At 43.2% G+C, this 23,790-nt stretch overlaps 1 long non-coding RNA gene across 1 annotated transcript; it reads left to right on the top strand.

Annotated features, from left to right (window-relative positions):
* Positions 1-2,944: 2,944 nt before the first annotated feature.
* On the top strand, positions 2,945-23,211 carry LOC122645515. Its single transcript, XR_006330467.1, has 3 exons — positions 2,945-2,955; positions 6,714-6,717; positions 22,948-23,211. It is a non-coding gene; the product is annotated as an uncharacterized LOC122645515 (long non-coding RNA).
* Positions 23,212-23,790: the final 579 nt, after the last annotated feature.

Here is a 23,790-nt window from a genome sequence, read left to right as displayed (position 1 = left end):
AAAATGCATACTTAAGGGTGGAAGGGAGAGGTTTAAGCTCCAACTTTGGAGTGGATATTAGAGAAGAAGGTTGGGAAGATTTAGCCAAAGGGGGGGAGAGGCTCAAACCTAACTGTCCAAGGTGGTCGTTCTGAAGAGGGTGAGAAATCTAGCAAAGTGTTCACCTCTTCAGTATATGTCTCAGACTCCTCTCCAAACATTACATAGTGCTGCAAAGGGTCATCAATAAGCATGTGAGAAGTGTGATCAACCACAACTTCATCTAATAAATTCAATGCAAGACACTCTTCCTCTCGAATGGAACCTAAGGATGCATTGAAGATGTTAAGCCTAAGCTTCTTATTCCCAAAAGAGATGTCCATGGCACCCAATATACAATTTACGCAAGAATTTGCAATAGCTAAGAAGGGGTGCCCTAAAATGATAGGGGGAAGCTTGGCTGTGGTGGCTATATCCATATTCAGGATAAGAAAGTCCACTGAAAAGTACAATTCTTCCACCTTCACTAAAACATCCTCTAACAAACCACGAGGTGTCTTAACTGAACGATCAGCCAACTGAAGGATGACCTAAATGGATTTCAAATTTCCTAAATCAAATCGGTTATAGACTAAACTAGGCAAGATATTCACATTAGCCCCTAAATCAAGTAGTGCCCTACTTATGGAGAGATCTCCAATGATGCAGGAAATAAGAGGTGCACCTGGATCCTTAAGTTTAGGAGGTAGGTGGCTGAAAATTACAGAGCTAACCTGTTCAGTCAAATGGACGGTCTTAGGGATTTGAGTTCTCAACTTACGCTTTTGGGTGCAGAGGTCTTTTAAAAATTTAGCTTAAGTAAGAACTTGCTTCATAGCATCCAAAAGGGGGAGATTGATGCGAACTTGTTGGAACGAGTCTATCATCTCTTGCATCTTTGCACCCTTTTTATCCAGATAGTCTGGGGCTGATGTCTAAAGGGCTTGGGGAAAAGGGACCTTTGGAATGTAAGAGTCAGGTAATGGTCCCTCCACAATGGGAATGTGCAGCCCCTTCCTTGTGAACTGATGAGTGATTTCCACAGGCGGTGTTTCAGTAATGGACTCATGTGTTTCTACACCACCACTAGAATTCTCCAGGGTTGACTTAGCCTCTCCCTGGCTTTGAGATTTAGTAGGCAATGTCTCATTAGTGACTAAGGGTGCATCAGGTTTTTCCACCCTTTTGTCGCTCCTTAGGACTGTGACCGATTGGACTTGTTCTCTCCCTGGACCCATTTAATTGTTTGGGTTACTTATTGGCTGACTTGGCAATTGGCCAGCCTCCCTCCTGCTTATAGCATCAGCTAGTTGACCCAATTGATTCTCTAGCTTATGAATGGACTGAGTATGTGAGTGTAGCATTTGTGTGTTCTACTCGAGTCCACTTAATGCTTTTAACACCTTTTCCTCAAAGGATTGATTCTGTTGGAGTTGAGGATATGGTGGTTGTCCACCCCTATAGGCATTAGATTGAATATTAAATGGTGGCCTATATGGTGGGTTTGGAGGATTATTAGGTACTGAGTTTCTCCATTAAAAGTTTGGATGGTTTTGCCATCCCGAGTTATAGGTATTGGAAAAAGGATCATTACCCGATTTAGGAAAACCTTGAGCCACATGTACCTGTTCCTGAACGAATTCAGGGTATTGTGCAATCGAAGGACAGCCCGTCACATCATGACTAGGGCTAGCACATAAGCCACAGGCATCAGTCTTATTAGGAAAACACACTGGGAAAGGAAACATAGAATGCTGTCCTACAAACATCAGACAGTCCAATTTCTTGGACAGCATGTCAACCTTAGTAGTCATCTCTACAGTTGGATTGATCATATAGAGACCACCCTTCTTTGGTTGCCCTGTGTGTGGAATCTTAGTCCTAGAGGTCGAAGCATGATGTTGGGAATTCTCACTAAGGGTTTCAAAAAGATCCCATGCTTCCGTCTCATTCTTGTGCATAAATGTTCCACCACAAGAGGAGTCCACCATCTTCCTATATTGGTCACAGAGTCCATCATAAAAACACTATACTAACTGCCATTTCGGGACAGCGTGGTGGGGGCACTTCCGAAAGTCCTTAAGTCTTTCCCACGCTTCATGAAATTGTTCGACCTCTAATTGGGAGAAACTAGTAATGGCTCGCCTAAGGCTATTTGGCATGCCCCTATCCCAAGCTTATGCCAGAAGCACAGTCAAAAGGGTGATTAGGATGACACATGTCACCCCAATTCCTACCAGGATCAACGACACAATGTCCCAAGCCATAGTCAACAACCAAGGACCCACCCAAATGATTACATTTGCGTAAAAAGGAAATAAATAATCCGTTAATTGTCAAAGTTAATAAGAGTGGAAGCAATATTTAAATACAACAGTTACAATATGTTCAGCTGGCTAAGTGATACAATAATAGTTAGAGTTGACCACCAACTGATCAAGACATAACTACTCAGAATAATAGCATGTTATTACGAAAAAGTGTTTATAATGGGCACAAAGCCCCAAAAGAATAAAAAATGGGGACAATCCCCAAACAACATTAGTGCCCGTAAGCACAATCATCACAAGGGCAACCATCACCGTGTTCATCTGACACCAACTCTGGTTCCTCTGCGCCAATACTATCATACTCCATCGGCTGAGCCTCTAAGCTAGCCAAGTAGCCACCATCTACATCAAAATCTAAAAAATTGTGTACACAGGAGGTTAGCTCCACTGAGCCAGTGAGGGGAAAGGGGAGTGCACAAACACACAATCACACATAGTCCATGATGCATATAATGTTAAACATATTTTCCACCTAACAAACATTCTAAGTCATGATATATGCTACTGTGATAACTCGGGAGACACCGAGGGTCACTTATCCTATCGCCCCAGTGAAACCTCAATCATCACGAGGGAGCCTACGCCAGTAGAAGCCATAGACCATCCAGTGGTAGACCTCGATAGCCATCACTACCCCTGACCTGGCCTCTCCCACCTCCATATGCAATAGGTCCTTAGACTATCCAACACGTAAACCCCTGTTGGCAAGGGTCGTAGCATAAGGAAACATAAATCCTAGTCATAGATATACTACATGCAAGTCCTATCGTCCTGAGAGGTATTTTGGGTGTATCAACGTCCCATTCCATCTCGTACTTGGGTACCAGCACGGCACGACGCATACAGACCAGGATGGCAAACAATGAATATAATAAGAATTTTTGGGGTTCCGGCATCGGCATACCCAACACCGTAACCCAATATAATGAAGTAAAACAACATATCCATATTTCATCAACTCGTATCCAACATGGTTTTATATGCAAAGATGCAACATGGTAAAGATGAATGCAAGCATAAACCGTCATGTGATCTATATAGTTACATTATATATATATCAAGCCCAAACATCACCCAAAGCCCACTCACAGTTCGTTTGCCTGTCATTCGGTGTGTTCGGTAAGGTTTGCTCAAGTGCACACACTCCCGCACAGATCTCGTAGTCTGAGGACGTGTGAGAACAGTGTTAGAAGTGTATAGGTGGGTCCCATGAAAGGTCCCAACAATTTACTTGAAGTTTGGGTCAAGACAGCAGGGGCGGATGCAGGAACGGAGGCAGCCAGGTGAGTTCGATCATGGATCCGTCCAGGTCATACCCAAAAAATACATGGAACGGACTCACGGGCGGATATGGAACATGGATCCTCTCGTGCATCCGTCCAAACCCTAAGACACACCTGAGAGCGACCTTAGCTACGTGCGGATTTACCAAGTGGGTCCGCTCATGGCTCCGCCCCAGGTTAGCAGCCAGGTTATACTAGACGGACTATCGGGTGGATGCACGACAGTGGATCCGCTCGTTGATCCGTCGTCATTCCTTTGAAATCTGTGAAGATCCTCACCTCCAGCCCTTCATCCATGGAACCATAAGGGTCCTAGGGTTGGGGAGGTGAGTCTAAACTTTCATTGGAGGTCCAAAACATATAGTTCCTTAAGGAAATTAGGGGAAACAAGAGATTGGATCTATCTCCAAGGTTTCTTCCCAAACCTAACTAGGTCTTCAATGCTTAAACACATCTAGGTTACGAAATCCATAAAGGCATTAGGGGAAAGGGATATAGGTCTCAAAGGGAGCTTTCAATAGGGTTTATTGGGTTCCCAAGAGAACCCCCAAGCTTGGAATCGATCCCAAGGGAATCTCCAAACCCGAAAATGGAAAAGAGAGGGAGGAAGATGAGGATACCTACCTCAAGGATGGATTAATGGATGCTCTCCACCTCCCAAGCCCCTCCAAACTCTTCTTCTCCAAGCCTTCAATGCTCCACATCTCCAAACATTTTGGGTTGGTAGGAGAAATAAGTGAGGCTTGAAGGCCAAGTCTTGTTCTTAAGACTAATCTCCCACTTAGGGCCTGTTTGGTTTGGGCTTTAATAACCAAAACTTATTTAAAAGCCCACTAGGCCGATGGGTCCACCCAAATGGCAAACCCACAAGCCAAGGAGATCAAGGGTGAAGCCAATCCTTGTCTAGGTGCCTAAATAGTATGTCTGGGGCACGGGGTGTGGGTCCGACCAGAGAAAACACACAAAAGCCTTAAATAGCACGGGTGGACTAACGGGTGGATGTAGTCTTGGTGAGTCTACTCATGCGTCCGTTTCTACTGTAAAGGGCAGAACCCTAAGGAAATTGGTTGGGCTTCGGCCCATACTTCAAGGTCAATAAGGGGAAGGTATACTAACATTCATAAGGGTAGTATCTTACCTTTGACTGTCACGACATGTCCTTCATGATCCCGAATAGTTTCCCAATCGCGATGTTAAGCTCATCGACAAAAGAGGTATCTAGGTGTGGGGACACAGGGAATGCCTTCCAGTACTCTTCACTCCGAGGACTCGTGTTAGGAGGATGATCGGTGAAGTCACCATCGATAAATCTTCCCTACTACCGATTAAGGAACCTCTCCTCCACAGGCAGGCCCATGAACTGGTCGACAATCTTATGGCTAGGTTTGACCACAAGTAAAAATAGCTCACCAGTGTACACTAGTGTACACTGCAGCAGAATCTACATGTCATAGGAGAGAGAAATTATAATTAATAGTAAATTCGGGCACGGATGTAACATCCTCCCCACCTTATAAAAATTTCATCCTCGAAATTGTCTTACCTTGTAGGAATCCAAGGGAAGGGTACTTTGCTCGCATTTCTACCTCGGCTTCTCAGGAGGCTTCATCTTCGGTGTGGTTGCACCACTTCACCTTCACATAATGAATAGGTCTATTGTGGAGATTCACCACCTTGCTGTCCAAAATTTTCTCAGGCTGTTCTTTATAGGACATATCCGCTGCCAGCTCTGGTGGTTCCTGGGATAAAACATGATTGGGGTCATGCACATACTTTCGCAACATAGACACATGACAGACATCGTGCACACCATCCAAAGATGGTGGAAGCGCTAGCCGATAAGCCACCGGTCCAATCTTTGCAAGAATTTCATAGGGCCCAATATATCTCGGGCTTAGCTTGCCCTTCTTGCTGAACCACATCACGCCCTTAGTAGGAAACACCTTGAGAAATATTTTGTCACCAATAAGGAATTCTAGGTCCTTTCGTCTTTGATCTACATAGCCCTTCTGCCTAGACTGGGCAGCCTTGATTCGCTCACGGATCAAGTCCACCTTCTCACAGGTTGCTTGGATCAATTCCAGCCCAAGGATATGCCGCTCACCTACTTCGTCATAGTACAATGGAGTATGGAATTTCTTCCCATACTGAGCTTCAAATGGGGCCATTCCGATAGTAGCTTGGTAACTGTTATTGTAGGCGAATTCGATAAGTGAGATATGGTCATCTCAGTTGCCTTGTATATCAATGGTACAGGCTCGAAGCATGTCTTCCAATGTCTGTATTGTCCTTTCTGACTGCCCGTCGGTCTATGGATGGAAGGCAGTGCTAAAACTCAATAGGGTACCCATAGCTCTCTGAAATCTGCCCCAAAACTTGGATGTGAACTTGGGATCCCGATCTGAGATAATGCTAACTAGAACTCTGTGCAGGCAAACCACGTTATCAATGTACAAGCGGGCTAGCTTATCCATAGAATAGTTGACCTTGATTGGGATGAAATGAGCTATTTTCATCAATCTATCCACAATAACCCATAGAGCATCAACACCTCTGGGTGTATGAGGTAGTCCGGTGACGAAGTCTATGGTGACATGTTCCCACTTCCATTCTGGCACGGGCAATGATTGTAAAAGGCCGTGGGGCCATTGTCTATCTGCTTTCACTTGCTGACAAGTGAGGCACCGGGCCACAAATTCAGCTACATCCCTCTTCATTCCACTCCACCGGTAATGTCCTTTCAGGTCCTTGTACATTTTCATACTACTTGGGTGAATTGAATAGGGAGAATCATGTACCTCTGATAACACTTCTTTTCTCAGCTGATCGTCCTTGGGGACACATAGGCAATCCCTAAACATGAGAACGCCGCTATCTATCAATGTAAAATCCAGATCTCGCTGTGTGTCACCCTGAATAGCTTCAATTATCTCCTGAAAGTGTTCATCTGCAGCTTGAGCTAATTGAATCCTTTCAACCAAGGTTGATTACACAGACAAGGCTGCTAAAGATAGAGTGACACCCTCTACCAGCAATTCCAAGTCCATCCTTCTAGCTTCTTCAACAAGTTCTTTACTGACAGCCAAGTATGCGATGGATAAGGTCTGGGACTTCCAACTAAGAGCATCCGCCACAACATTTACCTTGCTAGGATGGTAATGGATGGTACAATCGTAGTCCTTCATGAGTTCTAACCAGCGCCTCTATCTCATATTGAGTTCCTTCTGAATAAAGAAATATTTGAGGCTTTTATGATCATTGTAAATCTCACTCTTCTCCCCGTATAGATAATGTCTCCAGATCTTCAGGGCAAAAACCACGGCCGCCAACTCCAAGTCATGAGTTGGGTAATTCCTCTCATAATCCTTCAATTGATGAGAAGCGTAGGCTACTTACTACTTTTTCATCTTGCATCGAAATATAGACAAGGCCCAGCTTTGAAGCATCACAATAAACTACCATCCCTTTGGTACCATTTGGAATGGTAAGTACCGGAGCCGAAACTAGTCGTTGCTTCAAATCCTGGAAGTTCCTCTCGTAGTCATCAGGCCACTTGAACTTCACTCCCTTTCGGGTCAGTCGAGTCATAGGAGCGGAGATCTTTGAAAAACTCTCAATAAATCTCCTATAATAGCCGGCTAGATCGAGGAAACTATGAATACCTGCTACATTCTTGGGTGTCTCCTAGTCAACTACTGACTGTACCTTACTAGGGTCAACTTCAATACCCTTCGCAGATACCAACTGGCCTAGGAAAGCCACTTATTGTAACCAAAAATTATACTTGCTAAAATTAGCATATAATTGCTTTTCTCTCAAGCGTTGTAGCATAAAGCGAAGGTGGTCAGCATGTTCTTCTTCACTTTTGGAGTAGACCAGGATGTCATCAATAAATACAATAACGTACTTATCCAGCACGTCGTGAAACACCCTATTCATTAACTCCATAAAAGCTACCGGGGCATTGGTCAGCCCAAAGGACATAACCAGAAACTCGTAGTGTCCATATCGCGATCTGAACGCGGTCTTGCTGATGTCACTATCTCTGATCTTTAACTGATGATATCCCGAACGGAGATCAATCTTGGAGAATACCCTTGTGCCTTGTAGTTGGTCGAATAGATCGTCGATCCTAGGCAGCGGGTACCGATTCTTGATCGTAAGCTTGTTGAGTTCACGGTAGTCAATACACATACGCATACTACCGTCCTTCTTCTTTACAAACAACATAGGTGCAACCCACGGGGAAACACTTGGCCTAATGAAGCCCTTCTTCAACAGATCATTAAGCTGCTCTTGAAGTTCTTTCAATTCTGATGGGGCCATTCTATATGGTGCCTTAGACACTGGAGCAGCACCGGGTACCAGGTCAATCACGAATTCTGTTTCCTGATCCGGTGGTAACCGTGTGAGGTCTTTCGGAAAGACATCAAGAAAATCTCTTACCAAACTTATCTCTTCCATAGGTGTAACCTTAGCTTCAGTGTCTAGCACAAAGGCTAAGTAACATTGACAACCTTGTGCTAAGAGCTTCTGAACTTGGAGAGCTGAAATAATTATCTTTCTAGGATTTTTACTTTTGTTGCCCTTGAACACAAATTCATTGTCTTCTCCTGACTTGAAGAGTATCTTCCTCTCTACACAGATTAGGCTAGCTCCGTGAGTGGACAACCAATCCATTCCCAGAATGATATCAAAGTCTCTCATATCTAGGATTATCAAACTGGCCTCAAGTCCATGGTCGCTCACTCAAACAGGGCAAGAGTTGAATGCTTGGTCAAGCTCGACCTTGCTTCCAGTCGGTGTATAAACTATCAGCTTTTGTTTCATACTGGCCGGTTCAATCGGTAATTTCTCAGCAAAGGAAGGTGATATAAAAGAGTGTGATCCTCCCGAGTCAAATAACACATATGCAGGTAAGGAGCACACAGAAATCATGCCTGACAAACATCGAATAGTCAAACATGATAAACCCAATATAAAGAATTTTACTAAGGTGGTTGAGTACGATACTTGTGATGACACTAGGGTCAGACTGGGCTTCTTCATGAGTGACAGAATAAACTAGCCCCTGAGTCTTGCTTACTGGAGGAGAAATAAGTGGGCGAATAGCAGCCTTTGCTTGGGGCGCCTTCAAAGTCACAACTGGCCATGAACCTGGCTGTCGAGCCTGTGGACAATCCTTGACCATGTGGCCGGACTCCTTGTAATTGTAACAAATAAGAGTCTAGGTCCCATAATAAGGAGCAGATGTAGCTTTAGGCACTTGGGCCGCATTAAGTCTACGGGACTGAATTGGAGCTACATTGGTGTAGGCCCCTCTCCTTTAGAACTTGTTAGGTCCCCTAGAGCCATGAGATGGCATTGGCCTCTTGCTTGCTTGTATGGCCCTGTAATTCTCCCTCTGCTGATCTTCTATCAACTTGGCAGCTTAAACCACTTCTGCATAGGCGGGGTACTTGTGTAGTACCACAGAAGTACTCAAGCTAGCCCTAAGCCCTCTTTCGAACCTTCTTGCTTTCACGTCCTCAGTTTTCAAGTGGGTCGGAGCAAAGTAGAAATACTCCTTAAAGATCTGTTGATATTCAAGGACCGACTTGGATCCTTGACTAAGGCTCATGAATTCAATCTCTTTCTTCTCTTGAAAATTCCTTGGGAAGTAATTCTCGAGAAAGGCTTCTTTAAATTGGGCCCAAGTTGCATTTGGGTACTTGGACCAGAAATGTTCCTTCGAGGAATGCCACCATGCATCAACGCCACCTCGAAGTTGGAAAGTGGCACACCGAATCTTCTCGAGGTCACTACATGGTAGTACCTCAAAGATCCTTTTGAGATCCCGTATCCAGGTAGCCGGGAACATGGAGTCATGGATCAACTTATAGAAGGTAGGTGGAAGGTGCTTTTGGAACTTCTCAGAAAGCTTGAATGTCATGCCCCCATCCTGATGTAAGATATTTTGACACAATAGGGGGTGCCTGGGACAATCACACATCATCCCAATACCTACCAAGATCACAGATACAGTGTCCCGAGCCACAGTCCACCTTGTCACCACAATAGGATGACAGAAAGGAACGTACCAAGTGGAATTAATCGTTCCAATCACAGAGTTAGCGAAAGCGAAATTAAATTAAAATTTATGAAATTATAGAGCATCAGTTTTCTAATGATAACACATAGTATAATATCAATGTTCATAACCACTCAATCTCTCCTAATAAGTAAACATAAAGTTTATACATGATTGTGAATGAATACAAAATTTAAATAAGAAATAATTGCCCTAAGGGCACCACTCTTGGGTGTACATCTACATCCAAGTCACAATCACCGGCTCTACTTGATTCGCATCCAACGGTGCTCGTCAAGAGGTTATCTGCATATAAACTAAAAAGTGGTTGTAAAACGAGATTAGCTACACTAGCTAGTGAGAAAGCAAAGGGGAATGCGCATTCATCACACAATCAATAACAAGCAGAATGATGCATGCTAATGTTAGATTTATTTTCCACCTAGCATACAATTCTATCGATCAAGTATATGCTACTGTGATAACTCGGGAGACACTGAGGGTCACTTATCCTATCGCCCCAGTGAAACCTCAATTATCACAAGGGGATCTACGCCGATAGAAGCCATCATGACCACCTAGTGGCAGACCCCGATAGCCATCACTACCCCTGTCCTGGCCTCTCCCACCTCCACAGACCACAGGTGCTCAGACTATCCAACACATAAACCCCTATTGGCAAGGATCGTAGCATAAGGGAACAAGCATCCTAGCCACAAATATACTATATGCAGGTCCTATCATCCCGAGAGGTATTCCGAGTGCATCAACGTCCCATTTCATTTAGTACCCGGGTACCAGCACGGCATGGCACATACAGATCAGGATGACATATAATAGATTTCATTAGTAAATTAAATTGGGGTCCCGGTACCGGCACACCCAGAATCATAGCCCGATACAATGGTGAGCAGTCTATCACATTAACAAAAGGTCACATCTAAGGAAATTAATTCAATGCGCACAATGCTTATAAATATACCATAGCATGCTTAATATTGCCAATTATATAATAATCGAACCCAACAAAGTCACCCAGAACCCACGCACCGAACTCGGGTGTAGCCTGGCGTGATTGGCATGAATCTCATCGAACATCGGGTGTCATCTGACGTGGTTCACATGAATCTCACCAGTGCACCAGCCAAGACATACAAAAGAGATCGTTAAAACAGGTATAGAGGGGGTCCCATGCTAGGCCCCCAAGGTTAAAATCAAGTTTCAACCCAGACAACACGAGCGGACTCATGGACGGTTTCAGCAGAGGTGAATCCACCCTTGACTCCGTTCAAGCCAAAAGGTAAAAATAGAGCGAGCGGACCCACGAGCGGAACTTCTTACTTGGATCCAATGGTGCATCTGTTCGACACCTGAGGCACAACTAAAAGGGAGCGGATCAACGGGCGGATGTGCTTCTTGGGTCTGCCCCTGCATCTGTTCGATTTCCTGAGATAGACTCGAGAGCAATAGGCCCCGGGCGGAGGCAAACAGAGTGAATTTATGCCTTCATCCGCTCAATCCATTTCGCAGGGTTTGTACTAGGTAGACTGATGGATGGTACCACGATTAGTGGATCCGATCGTTCATCCGTCGACAATCCAGTCCGAGATTTCAAAGGACTTTTGCTCCAGCTTGAAGCTTGGAGTGCCTCAAGCTCTCAAGGTCATAGGAGGGGTGTCTAAGCCTTCCTAGGGTCACTAGAACCTAGGCTTAACCTCATGGATCCAAGATCCAACAAGAATTGGTCTCAATTTAGTCCAAAGGTTGGGTTTCAAAGTCTAAAACCAGAGCTTGGCAGCAATGGCTGAAATTGCAGCCTATGGGAGCTCAAATCGGGTCTGGGTCAACTCCATTAGAGCTCCAACTAGGGACCGAGCTTCACCTTGAGTCCCAAATGGAACCCTAGGTCAGTCCAAGCTCAAGGAAGTCTACAAAATAGAAAGGAGAATGGAGAAGTACCAAGCTTGAAGCCTTACCTTGGTGAGATCCTCCAATGGAGAGGTAGAACCCAGGGCTAGGTGAGCCTTCTTGGCCTCCTCCCTTCCTTTCCATCTCTTCTCCTTCACCTTCTCCTTCTCCCTTCGTCCGGACAGCAAGAGAAGGAGATGTGGGGCAGCCAGCCACCTTGGCATGGCTTCCCTCGTCTTCCCTTCCCCTCTCATTCCTCTCCACTTCTACTTCTTCCCTTACCTTCCTCCTCCTCCTTCTTCTCTTGTCTCTTCTCCTCCACGATTTGCTTGGGAGGGGGAGAGATAAGTGAATGGGAGGGATTTTCTTATCTTTAAGGGGTAGAAGGGCCCTTAGGTTATGTTTGGTTAGGGTCTTTGGAATGTAGTTTAGTCCTTAGGCTTTAAATGGGTTTTGGGTTAGGTCTTAGGCCATGTTTGGTCCATGTTATGGCCCTTGGGCCCATTTAGTTAGCTAAGGTCTGTTTGGGTTGGGTCCAAGCCTCAATAGACCTATTAGCCCTTAAGCCTTGTTTGGTTTTAGTTAGGCTATTAAAATCCATTAATTAATTAAGTTAGGCTTTATGGGCCCCACTTTTATGGCCCACTCAACTAACTAATGGTAAGGGTAGGGGTCCACATGGTCCAAAGGTCCAACTAGGGTGTCCGAGAAACGGGGTGTGAGTCCCATAGGAAAATTACCAAAAGGGCAAGTAACAGCACGGGCGGATCCTCGAGCTGATTCAGTTCGAGTGAGTCTGTTCGTGACTCCGGTGTTGCTGTCAAGGCCCAAACTTCAAGGAAAGTTGTGGGGTTTTGACCCACACTTCCATTTCTTCAAGGGGTCTCTTATAATAATATTTTAAGTCTGGGGTCTCAGATGTTGGCCTGTGCCACTGTGGGTTGCCCTTGGTAATGGTCTGAACTGCCCCAGGGTATAAGGGTATATTTGGGGTGCGGGTGTAACATTAGAGGCATCGGCCCATTCCAATACCACATTTTTGACTGGTAAGGCAGCTGGAGCAAGGGGAGGTGGATTTTGGTTCACTTGTACTGCAAGGACTTCGTTTGCAGCTAGCCCAGAAGGAGGAATGATAGGAGTGGTATTGGCTGCGGGATTAGGAACTTCGTGCACCGGAGGTGCTACTCTTGGTCCTTCTCGACCAACATTCTGAAGCTAGACAGTCACATTCTGCATAAAAGCGTGCTACTCATTTTGGGATTCCCGGTGTTCCCTTTACATATCACACAAAATGTTCCCTAAGAGTGCGGCAACATCCGCATTAGTGCTCATCGGAGGTGGTGTAAGCAAACCTTCCTCGGAAACATCACCGGCGTCATCCCTAGGTAGGGATCAATTTCTGTTGCGAGTATTGACCATGATTTAACACCTGATATAAATAAGATGCCTCACATGTTAGCACAAGGACAAGTTAATCAAGTGCACCGTAAGGGACTTTAAGGGAAAAGAGTGCAAAATTTCATGCAAAGTGTGTGTGACAACACACAAGAGGAACTAAGGCCCTAAGAGTGAGGCTAGGCCAAAAATGTAGGCCAATAGCCCTTTAGAACGCGGGCGGATCCATGGATGGATCTACTCCTTTGAGTTCATTCATGACTCCGTTCGCAAAATTTAGACTGCACAGCCTAACAGACGGATGTGGAACGTGAATCTGTTCGTTCGTCCGTTCTTAGGGTGTTCACTGGCCAAGAGGACTGAGTCGAATGGATTAACGGACGGATCCTCGGATCGTGGTTCTGTTCGTTCATCCACTCAGTACAATAGACGAAAGGTCAGGGGTTTTATACTCAGCAGGTACATGGACAGATTCACGATAGTGAGTCAGGTCGTGCGTCCGCTCAAAAAATTTTCATAAGAATACCAATCGCGCCTTTCAGTTTTATTTTGGCTTGTTGAGTGAAAGCGGAGGAACAGAGCAGGAGAAGCCCAAACTTCGTCCGCTCGAATTTTCCAGCCCCAAGATCGTGGATATTTACTTCTTCAACCCCAAATCTCATCTCCTCACTTCAAGGTACGTGATTCCTTTCCTATTTTGGTTCCCTTGAGTTGATTTTTTATCTTCTTCTAGGGTTTTTAACTAGGTTTTCTTCCCTTTTCCATAGTATTTTGTTTGATTACTTCAAGGATGTTTGTAATCTTGTGTTTCTTGTTTTCCCTAAGTTCCAAAACCATTTGTGAACATGCCTATTCATGCATACCTCCATTGATTAGGGCTAGGGTTTTGGTGTTTTTGTTTTAAGACATGAAATGTATTGTTTATTCTCCCCACCTTACATGAGTTGGTTGTAAATTTTTGATTTACTATTACTTGTTTAGCACCTATGTTAATGTCTCTATGAAAATTTGAAGAAATTCCCAAAATTTGTCATTTAAGAAGGGATTTATTCTTAGCCTTGGGTATATATATTACTTTTAGTTTAATTCCCTTTAAAAGCATGTTGCTTGCATTATTTGTTGTTTGATTTCCTTGGTATCATGTCAATCTCCATAGAGATTTGTTGGAATTTTCTTCCTTAACTTGAGTTCAAGGGGACTATTGTCCTACAAATTTTCTTTTAATAACCTTGTGGATTGTGAATCAAGTACTTGCCGTATTTTAGTCTTAAATTCCCATATTTTGTTGACATTAGAGTGAGTACTCACTCACATTGTGTCCTTTGTTTTTTTTTTATTTATTTGGTGTGCAGATCACATAAGGTGAAAGGATGGCTCCTAAAACCAGGGAAAGGAGGGATTCTGCAGCAGCACCGGCTCCAGCCCCAGCCTCAGTCTGCTTTGATGCTAATTTCTTTGTGTCAACGGAGGCGGAGGACCTTTACACTAGAAAGCTTCGCCGAAGGAAGATTGAGGTGGGCCGAGATGTCATAGTGGAGGAGTTAGTGGCCTTTAAGGTGGGGCCCAGATTTAAGCACTTGGGGTGGTTCAACATGTTAATCTTGCCTAGGTACTATTAACCCAAGCTGATCGAGCATTTCTACTCCAACATGACAGTGATCCAAGAAGATGCAGGGAGCGAGACTTCAAATCAATTCTTTTGTGAAGGGAGTCAAAATCTCATTCAATGAGATTGACTTAGGTGTCATTCTAGGGATTAGCTCTGTTGGGAACTGGGTGTACCATCCACTTGGAAGGGATCCTTTGACTTGCATGTCCAAGACAGAGTACAAGCATTTGTACAACACCATGACCAATGACAGGTTTGATTACCAGATTAATATGACTGCTTTCGGCAATTCTCAGCGGATTTTAACTATGATAGCCAAGTCCAATCTGGTGCCAGTCAAGGGGCACAACACTGAGCCTTCCCTCATGTCTGCTACTCTGGGGTACTGCTTGCATCAGGGTACCCAGGTAATTCTGCCCTTTGTCATAGTCAAGCATATGGAGCAAGTTCAATTCAAGTCCAGAATAGAGAAGATCCTACCTTATGGAAGGCTTCTTACTCGCATCTTTGAGCATTTCCAAGTTAACTTGGGAGATGAGCCACCCTGTGAGAGCTATAAGGAACCATTTGGGAGAAACTCCTTGGCCCATATGCAGATTAGAGGCAACACATACAGTGATGGGGAGCCAGTGATTCCAGGGGGTGGTGGAGATGTGGGTGCAGAGGTAAGTGATGATGATGAGGAAGGGGTTCCAGTGCAGGCTGTTGCTAGAGCCTCCAGTTCTACATCTTCGGATATGGGTGCTGTTTTGGATGCCCTGGGCCAAATGAACATCAACATGGCCAGGCTCAACTCAGATATGCTAGAGGGTTTTGCAGGTGTTCATGGACAGTTTGCCTCCTACAACCATCTCTTCGAACGGATGGAAAAGGACATTCATGACATTAATGCATACCTGTATTACGAGGGCAATGATGATGAGGACGAGGGCAGTGATGAGGAGATGGGGGACTAGGCCCCAATTTATTGGAGTTTCTATTTGACTTTCTCTCAGTTTGATATCTTTTTGTGGTTCTGGAGGGATGTTTGTAAACAATATTTTATTTAGATTTTCATTATCTTTTCTTTATCTTTTTTTTTTTTTGAACAAGTAATTATGGTTCTACCGGTTGTAATTTTGGGAACTTTATTTATGGGTTCGTGTATGGTTTGCTTGCCTCCACAGGAGGTTAAGCATTATAACAACTGATTGTCTATGGGACATATTTTGATATACATATACACTAACTCTTTTAAATTCTCATATTGTCCCTATCATTTGCTATGGTTCCCGAATTTCTCCCTAGCTAGTCTTCTACCTATGTTCTGCACTCATTCCAATTATGCCTGTTAAAAGCTTTTAATTTAAACCTTATTGTGTAGAGTAAATCAAGAGCCCTTGGTGGACCATGTTTGGTGCAGAGCATCACGCTCTGATACCATGCTATCACGCCCCTATCCCAAGCTTATGTTATAAGCACAATCAAGAGGGTGATTAGGATGATACATGTCACCCCAATTCCTACTAGGATCAACGACACAGTGTCCCAAGCCATAGTCAACAACCAAGGACCCACCCAAATGATTACATTTGCGTAAAAAGGAAATAAATAATCCATTAATTATCAGAGTTAATAAGAGCGGAAGCAATATTTAAATACATCAGTTAAAATATGTTCAGCTGGCTAAGTGATACAATAATAGTTAGAGTTGACCACCAACTGACCATGACATAACTACTCAGAATAATAGTAAGTTATTATAAAAAATGTTTATAATGGGCACAAAGCCCCAAAAGAATTAAAAGTGGGGACAATCCCTAAACAACATCAGTACCCGTAAGCACAATCATCACAAGGGCAACTATCGACGTGTTTATCTGACACCAACTCTGGTTCCTCTGCGCCAATACTAACATACTCCGCCAGTTGAGCCTCTAAGCTAGCCAAGTAGCCACCATCTACATCAAAATCTGAAAAATTGTGTACACAGGGGGTTAGCTCCACTGAGCCAGTGAGGGGAAAGGGGAGTGCACAAACACACAATCACACATAGTCCATGATGCATGTAATGTTAAACATATTTTCCACTTAACAAACAGTCTAAGTCATGGTATATGCTACTGCAATAACTCAGGAGACACTGAGGGTCACTTATCCTATCGCCCCAGTGAAACCTCAATCATCACGAGGGAGCCTACGCCGGTAGAAGTCATAGACCACCTAGTGGCAGACCCCGATAGCCATCACTACCCCTGACCTGACCTCTCCCACCTCCACATGCAACAGGTCCTTATACTATCCAACACGTAAACCCCTGTTGGCAAGGGTCGTAGCATAAGGGAGCATGAATGCAAGCATATACTGTCATGTGATCGATATAGTTGCATTATATATATATATATATATATATATATATATATATATATCAAGCCCAAACATCACCCAACGCCCACTCACAGTTTGTTCGCATGTCGTTCGGTGTGTTCGGTAAGGTTTGCTCTAGTGCACATACTCCCGTACAGATCCCGAAGTCTGAAGAGTCATGAGAACAGTGTTAGAAGTGTATAGGTGGGTCCCATGAAGGGTCCCAAAAATTTACTTGAATTGTCGGTTAAGACAGCAGGGGCAGATGCAGGAACGGAGGCAGCCAGGTGAGTCTGGTCGTGGATCCATCCAGGCCATACCCAGAAAATACATGGAACGGACTCACGGTCGGATGTGGAACATGGATCCGCTCGTGCATCTGTCCAAACCCTGGGACATGCCCAAGAGCGACCTCAAATACAAGCGGATTTACCAAGTACGTCCGCTCGTGGCTCCGCCCCAGGTTAGCAACCAGGTTATATTGGACGGACTAACGGGTGGATGCATGATAGTGGATCTGCTCATTGATCCGTCGCCATTCCTTTGAAATCCGTGAAGATCCTCACCTCCAACCCTTCATCCATGGAACCATAAGGGTCCTAGGGTTGGGAGATGAGTCCAAACCTTCGTTGGAGGTCCAAAACATATAGTTTCTTAAGGAAATTAGGGAAAATAAGAGATTTGATCTATCTCCAAGGTTTCTTCCCAAACCTAACTAGGTCTTCAATGTGCTAACAGCATCTAGGTTATGAAATCCATAAAGGCATTAGGGGAAAGGGATATAGGTCTCAAAGGGAGCTTTCAATAGGGTTTATTGGGTTTCCAAGAGAACCCCCAAGCTTGGAATCGATCCCAAGGGAATCTCCAAACCCAAAAAATGGAAAAGAGAGGGACGAAGATGAGGATACCTACCTCAAGGATGGATTAATGGATGCTCTCCACCTCCCAAGCCCCTCCAAACTCTTCTTCTCCAAGCCTTCATTGCTCCACAGCTCCCAACGTTTTGGGTTGGTAGGAGAAATAAGTGAAGCTTGAAGGCCAAGTCTTGCTTTTAAGACTAATCTCCCACTTAGGGCCTGTTTGGTTTGGGCTTTAATAGCCAAAACTTATTTAAAAGCCGACTAGGCCGATGGGTCCACCCAAATGGCAAACCCACAAGCCAAGGAAATCAAGGGTGAAGCCAATCCTTGTCTAGGTGCCTAAATAGGTTATCCGGGGCACGGGGTGTGGGTCCCACCCGAGAAAACACATAAAGGCCTTAAACAATATGGGCGGACTAATGGGTGGATGTAGTCTTGGTGAGTCCACTCATGCATCCGTTGCTACTGTAAAGGACAGAACCCTAAGGAAATTGGTCGGGCTTCAGCCCATACTTCAAGGTCAACAAGGGGAAGGTATACTAATATTCATAAGGGCAGTATCTTACTCCCGACCGTCACGACATGTCCTTCGTGATCCTGAATAGTTTCCCAATCGCGATGCTAAGCTCATCGACAAAAGAGGTGTCTAGGTGTGGGGACACAGGGAACGCCTTCTGGTACTCTTCACTCCGAGGACTCGTGCTAGGAGGATGATTGACGAAGTCACCATTGATAAATCTTCCCCACTGTCGGTTAAGAAACCTCTCCTCCATAGGCAGGCCTGTGAACTGGTCAAAAATCTTGTGGCTAGGTTTGACCACAGGTGAAAACAGCTCACCAGTGTACACAGCAGCAGAATCTACACGTCATAGGAGAGAGAAATTATAGTTAAAAGTAAATCCGGGAACGGATGTAACACTATTAGTCCGGCCAATGGGGAAGAATTTTTCAAAAATTCCTACTCCATTCTCGCCCATGTAGAAATCCTAACCGAATCTAGGAAATGAAGCCAATGTTTGGCTTTGTCCTTTAAGGAAAATGGGAACAGAAGCAACTTTAGGGCATCTTCAAAGAGGTTTTGGATTTTGACTATAGAATACACCTCTAAGAACTCTTCAAGATGCTTGTAAGGCTCCTCATTAGCAAGTCCATAATAGGATGGTAACATCTGTATGATGTTGGACTTAATCTCATATTGAGCGACCTGAATGGTAGGCAACTGAATACAAGACGCAGGGGTATAGGCAGTTGGAGTGAAGTACTCACTCAGCGGCCTTCTTGGTTGGTTTTCATCACCCATTTTATTATTACTATCCTTATCCTTAGGTCTAGCCATAGATCACTCTATTTTTAGGTCAAGGGAAGTCAGGTTGGGGTGCAAAGAACGTCGACTATGCATAAAACACAACACAGGTTGAACTTGCAAATTAAACAAAAATTAAAACTAGTAAATTAAAACGTGATAACTAATAAAAATAAAAATCAGAACTAAGAATAAAAAAAAATAACTAATTTAAAACTAACAAAAATACTTACCTGGTGTTGGCGGTTGCACAATTCCACGTGTTGCCCCCGATGAACGGTTACACATATGATCTTAAGGGGCTGGGGGAATTAAAATTAAACCTAAATACCCAATCTAATGCTGGAATTAAAAAAATTATATAAAATAACCCTAATTACATAAAGTCTATGAATTAAAAGTAAACCAAACAGACAGCTTGTCCTTACTCGATCTACTCGGCTTCCTGCACAAACAAAGAGAATATTAGGTATACTAAAATTAACCTAATAAAGAGATTAAAAATAAATAAATAAAAATTATGGAATTATAAAATTAAAACTAAAACAAAGTAACACAAAACAACTCAATCAATCTTAGCAATCGTGCTTCGATTTCCCGGCAACGGCGCCAAAATTTGATCGTGTCGTTAACCGATCAAAAATAAAACCTTAAATTAATCTAGCAAGTAGCAACTAAGGGGTTGATCTATGGGGAACTGGAAGGCTAAATTACTAAAATGATTTGATGAAAGTGATGAAAATTAAAGTACAATAACTCTGATTTTAAACTATGAACGAAAAAAATAAATCTAACCTAACAACGATGTGAAGTTATAAGATGGAGGCTATCTTTCGGGTTCGAATCCCCAATAGAATTGTTATTCAATTCGGTTGCATGCTTTGGTTTATTATAATCACAGGCCTAATAATACCACAGAATGTATGGTTCCTCCTAGGTATGGATTATCTTGACGAGTACTATCGTCCTTCACTTATAGGGCTTGGCATGCTTAGTTAGTTCATCTATAATCCATAATCGGTACAACCACATAAGAATAGAATATCATTGCTTAAATGAAAAATAATGAATCACATAAATAGAATTTTTCAACTAAATATATTTCTTAAAATTATCCAAATAGGGATGGGGTCTCAACATCATGCAATCAAGAATGCAAACTAGAATTTTAAATAACCAACACCATTAGTTCATCTACACCAAAAGATAGAAAGAACTTAACCGATCATGGTGCTAAGAGACAAGGGGCAGCAATGGTGATCTTTCATAGAGATGAAATTGTTGGTTCGTGATGGGGCTGCAATGCTTTGAAGACAAAACTGCTGAAACGGTGATGGCAAGGCTGCTCTCCACTTGGGCTCCCAAGATAAAACGTGAAGAAGAAGAAAGGGATTGAGAAGAGAAGAAGTATCGTGGAAGATGGAAAGGGCTGCTATATAAATCATGGATGGAAGGGAGAGATTGTGTAAGATTTGAAAGATGGAGAGATATTAAATAGAAGAGAGAGACAAGTGGAATGGAATTAGGAAAGGTGGGGGAGCCGTGGGTGGCATATGGAGGGGATTAGAGGAAAGAGGGGAGAGAGTTTAGAAAAGAGAGAATTTTGGAGAGATTATGTTTCCCTTTTTTATTTATCTTTAAGAGAGGGATTTTTCTAAAAGAGATGGGATTTAGGAAGGATGGGAAACCATAGTGGGATGAGTGAGGAAAGAGAGATTTTAGGAATAAGAGAAGAAATAGGAGAGAGAAAAGAGAGTTGAGAGAAGTAGGAGAGATGGGAACCGTAGAAGGATGAGATATTTGGGAAAAAAGGGAGAGAAAATAGGAAGGATTTTGGAAAAAGGGGAGAGAGAAGAAAGAGAAGAAAGAGAAGAAAGAGAAGAAAAAAATAAAGGAAAGAGAGGGAGAGAAGAGAAGGGGGGAGAATTTAACCTAAATTCTAATTTGTTCAAAACCATCTTTTTGAAAATATCTCTTCATCCTAAGCCCGGATTGACCCAATCCGAGAATTAAAGTTGTTCCAATTAATATTTCGGACGATATGAGCCCAATATTGGATATCTTTTGAAAATTTTCCAATTTTTTGAAATTATGATTATACCCTTGGGTCTTCAATGAAACTTCTTCCTATCTTGCCCTTGATCACATGTGAGTTGATCCATGGGTGGACTGGTGCCTAGATTGCATCAAGTCCTTCTTGGTTCTGGGCTCGGACTTGCATTTCAACTCATTTTGTGGTCCATTATTCTTTTCTGGCCAAAAAAGAATAATCACATGTATGGGCCTCAAAACTAATGCGTACTTTTAATGCAACACGTCCATCTTGCTCAAAATCCAGTCCTCTTCGCAACCATGAAAAGAAACTGGATTACTTTACGTGTAAATCTGAATATACGATGCCCGATAGTCCAGAATAGTATGAAATTGCATAAAATGACCTACACTCAAAAATAACAGAAAATACCCAAGGTACTCCATTCTAAGCAGATAAAAATGCAGAATTAAATGGATTAATTTCACACATAAATGTGCTCATCACCTATTCCCCCAATCAACCACATCCTTACAATAATCACAATCCACCACTTCTTCCCAACCCCCATCCATCTACCGCCCTTACCTGGTATCCTGATACGGGCGCCTCACAGCATGTCACTCATGACCTTAATTCCATGTCCTCTTATGATGAATATACTTGTAATGATCAAGTGCATGTAGGCAATGGTAAGGGACTGCCAATTTCCCATATTGGTAGCAGCTCCATCCCTTCACCCCTCCCTTCTCTTTCTTTTTAGTTATCCAATATTTTACATGTTCCATCTATTTCCAAGAATTTACTTTCTGTTCAAAAATTTGCCAAGGATAATAATGTCTTCTTTGAATTCCATCCCTTTTATTTTCTTGTAAGGGACCAGGTCACCAAGTCAACAGTACTGTCCGGACCGAGTAATGGCGTTCTCTACACCCTTTCTTCCAGTTCATCTCCTTTCGTCTCTGTAGCCAAGCGCACCACTCTTGATGTTTGGCATAGTCGTTTGGGACATCCTCATGAATGCCTTCTTCAACATATGTTGCAATCCAATAATTTGTTGTATCGGTCGTCCCATTTGCGACCCGTTTTCCCCTCCTGTCAATTGGGCAAATCCAGTAGATTGTCTTTATCTGAGTCTCATCTCCGCAGTCAATTTCCCTTAGATTTAATTTATACTAATGTTTGGTGACCCTCTGCTACCTCCTCTTTATCTGAACATCGATTTTATGTAATTTTTATGGATGATTATATTAAGTTTATTTGGTTTTACCCGTTATTATGTAAATCTGAAGTGTTCTCTACCTTTGTTCAATTTCAAGCCCTGGTTGAACTTCATTTTTCCAGGTAAATTAAAACAGTCCATCATTTGTTTATCCAATACAAGATTAATTGTGAACTTCTTCTGATCATGGTGATAATTATTATTTTTCTACAAGAGAATGGACATGAAAGCTTGGAATAGCATATTAATAATAGCATCAAGTTCAGAGTCTATATATAGAATAGAGCTCTCAATACCAAAAACAAAGAGAGAAAAAAAAAACCCAAATGCATCACATGCTCACTTTGGCCTTCCATTTGTCTACAACTTTTGATCGTGCTTTTCTTGAAGACCCACCTTCACTCAATACCATGGAAGCTGCCTCTTTCAGCAATCTCATTCTATTCCTCATCTTCTTCCCTTCTTCACCCTCCATCAAGCATCTCACCATTGTCGCAATCTCTACTCGCCCAATTATTCCATCTTCTCCTGCCTTGGGCTTCAATGCAATCTTCATACCTTCCTCTGCTAGCATCTTTGCATTCATCTTTTATTCGGCGTAGAGTGGCCACACGATCAAGGGCACACCATGTGCCACACTCTCTAAGGTTGAGTTCCAACCGCAATGGGTTAGGAACCCTCCAGTCGAACCGTGACTCAGCACTTGAATCTGTGGGGCCCACGTGGAGACCATCATGCCTTGCCCTTTGATCCTCTCTAAGAACCCTTTGGGAAAGAATGCAAGAGGGTCATCAATGTTTTGGTAAGTAAAGTAATTGGCATCTGCTGCTGTTAGAGTAGGGCTCTTAACAACCCACAAAAATTTTTGCTCACTTAGCTCCAATCCTAAGGCCAATTCATTGAACTGCTCCAGCAAGAGGGCCCCACCGGTACCAAAAGAAACATATAGAACAGACCTACTTGGCTGATCATCCAACCACTTCAAGCACTCTGATTCCCCGGCTGACTCCCTTGAACTGTTCTGAATGAGTGGTCTAATTAGGTAGACCAGCGGTATTGTTGGGTCTACCTTACATGCCCTACAAGACTACAATCTCCCCAGAGAAAAATCTAGAGAAAAAAAGGAAAAAATGAAGGGTAAGGCTTCTCTTTCTTGGTGATGGTTGTCAGTTGCAAGTCTACTGTAACTGGGCTCCGGAGAGATCTTCCTCGCTGAGTTTGCTCATGGAGAGCGTGAAGTATATCAGCAATATTGTTCCCATGCTTGACCTTTGAGGAGAAAGGAAAAAAAAAAACTCAGTAAATCAGTAAATCATTTTCTTTAGAATGATCAAAATAATGAAATTTCAATTAGACAAGGATTATTCTTATTAGGTTCGATACGAAAGCAATTATCCCACATCAGATGTGAGTA

This window comes from Telopea speciosissima, chromosome 11 (assembly GCF_018873765.1).
Source record: "Telopea speciosissima isolate NSW1024214 ecotype Mountain lineage chromosome 11, Tspe_v1, whole genome shotgun sequence".
Taxonomy (NCBI): domain Eukaryota; kingdom Viridiplantae; phylum Streptophyta; class Magnoliopsida; order Proteales; family Proteaceae; genus Telopea; species Telopea speciosissima.
This window is presented reverse-complemented; position numbering and strand designations above follow the sequence as displayed.